A 2,714-nucleotide genomic window follows, 5' to 3' on the forward strand; every position below is an offset into this window, starting at 1 on the left:
ATCTGCTTATCAGCAGATTATTAATAATCAACAGCTGCGCCAAACAGACCCTAAGTCGGGACTAAACGCCACAAGGAAAGGCTTGACCACGGGAATGATCCCGCGGGCAGCGTTATACACAAAATAGAAAACGGTGATTTGAGAACGTAACTGAAACATGGAAAACAAACAGTAGGGCGGCGTTTTCAAAACGTCGCCTGTTGTTTTAAGCTGCCCCAAACAGGCCCTTAATTAGCACACTTTGAAAAATATGATTCAATTAATTTTATTTAATAGAATTTATTGGAGAGTGTAGTGTTTTTTTTTTTTTTCTAAATTATTCTGTGGCATTCTTTGTTCACACTAAATATATTGAAAGTTGTCATGATGAAAAATGATGAATAATATCATAATGGCATAATCTCCCACCAGAAGTCCAAGAAAATCTTAATCTGTTGACATTTAATATTACTTTTATTTTGCGTCCTTATTTGACCACATGACTTGTATTTCTTCTGATTGTTCTTTTTCTAAAAGAAGGCCATTGCATGCATACCTTCTAATTCTTATATATTTATATATTTAATATATAAATTTTATTTTATATATTTACACCACTAAAAATTTTTATATATGTACATAAAAAGTGTGTCAGCATGAATCTTGAAGAGATCTGACGGCCGACAGAAGTAATGACATGACAGACTGGAATCCACCAGAAGCAATTCAATAACATCTATTAATCTGGTCGACAGAAAATAACCCAAAGAAAGACATGTTTCGGTCAACTCCCTTAAAGGCTACTAACACAAAGCTAATGCGAATGAATCCTCTGACATCCTTCCACCAGGCTAGACAAACGATAAAAATCATCATGATCTAAAGCAGTCGGTTGGGGCCTCCCAGTCCATCTTTCGGCTATAGTCGCTCAGGAAATCGCCCATCCGGTCATTCCCTCAGACTCCCCACACGTGGCCGTCAAGCTCAAAATCCAGTTGAATGTCATCCCAAACTCTTAGCCCCATCCGACCAAATGCCTGTTTCAGGCTCCTGGCCTTATAATTATGTATTAACAAAAATGTCTTCCATGTACCTATTTTTCTAGGGGACATCCCCCATTCCTACAAATAGGAGTTCATTTCATGAATAAATGTTATGTAATTTTGTTGTTCATTACTAAGCTCTCTGCTCTCTTCCTTTCTATCGCACTCTATACCTTAAGCGTGTCCCCAAACTGTTTGGATTCAACAATATCACATAAAAGTATCACTATTTTAAATTTTAAATACTGAAATACACACCTTCATGCATATATAAGCTCACATATACAAAAAGTAGAAATTTAGCAAATACATAAGAAGTGGGCGGTATGCATGTAAATCTTCCTTACCAAAAAAAAAATGTTCGTTGGGTTCATCTATAAAATATTCTATATATGTACATATAATTGCAGCTTATAAGAAAATCAAAGTTTAATTAATATTTACTAATATTTTGACCTGTAAAGCATATTATGTGATACATAGTTAAACAATTTTTATCATCCAACATCATGCTCATAAATATAGCACGACTCTCGAAGCAATCTTTTAAGTAATCAACATTCAAACTTCAATTAAGAATTATCTAGAACTCACATTTCAGCAAACTTATAGTCAAACTGATTGACCCAACGAGAAGGACCCAATTATATCAAAATTGATTCAATTTGAACCAAATTTAGCATTGATCAAACTATTAAACAACTTTTATAAGTTTTTTGTATACATTTGAAATGTCAAATATTGCAAGCTTATAGCAAAATCGAGCATCTCGACAAGACGAAGCCAACAAGCTCAAGATAGTTCATTTCGGACATCATTAAGGCACTAAAATATCTATCCAACGCGTTTGATAAAAAAAAAACTCTCTGGACCGTTTCATCAAAGTGGTTCATATTCCTGCATCAATTGCACCTGAAACTCTGTAAGTAGAGTCTCAAATCTCTTTTGAGAGGAGAGGGGAGCTTGAAGCCGAAAGAAGAGCTCAAAGCTTAGAGACGCTTATGTCTAACATCACCTCGTCATCGACCGCCTCCGGCCACCGCCGACCAACAGTTACCGATCGCCGTTGACTATCTCTCATCAGTTAATGTCGATCACCATCGGTCTCCGCCCACTTCTTAAAATAAGTTCATTCATGCATTGACATTGTGACTTCAAAGAGTGTTCAACCCTTCCCCGCCTGTGAGACGAGGGAGTGCACATGTAATATCTAGCTAATAGTGGATTTCTTCATGTTAGGTATGACTCATATACCAGATAAGGGACAAATACTGGAGCGGAACGAAGTGAGCCAGCGGAGTGGAGCGGAAACATCTGTCTAATCGAGAGGGTTTTGTTATGTGGGTTAGGGGTGCGGGGGGAAAGCCATTGCTATACGGTTCATGGGTAATTTTGTAATTACATATTGTACGCCAGAGCTATATATATGTATGGTTTGTAATCCTAGGCAGTTTTGTACTCTTTTTCTAAAATTGAAAAAAAAAAACTATCGCTCTGCTCTCGAGGACGTAGACATCTTTGTCGAACCTCGTTAAATCTCCATGCTTTCTTCTGGATTTGTATCGATTATTGCTTTTTTTTTTGCCCTAAAATTTTCAACACTTCTGCTAGGTTAGGCCATGTGGTTTAATCTTTTTCTGGGTTTTGCCACAAAAAAATATTTGAAATCTATACTAGATATATATATATATA

At 36.4% G+C, this 2,714-nt stretch overlaps 1 protein-coding gene across 1 annotated transcript in view; it reads left to right on the plus strand.

The window, feature by feature from the left end:
• LOC110018821 (putative nuclease HARBI1) overlaps positions 1-2,714 on the plus strand; it is an 11,662-nt gene that overhangs the window by 1,872 nt on the left and 7,076 nt on the right. The gene's annotated exons all lie outside the window — the stretch shown is intronic.

The sequence above is a fragment of the Phalaenopsis equestris genome, unplaced genomic scaffold, assembly GCF_001263595.1.
Source record: "Phalaenopsis equestris unplaced genomic scaffold, ASM126359v1 Scaffold000002, whole genome shotgun sequence".
Classification (NCBI taxonomy): Eukaryota; Viridiplantae; Streptophyta; class Magnoliopsida; order Asparagales; family Orchidaceae; genus Phalaenopsis; species Phalaenopsis equestris.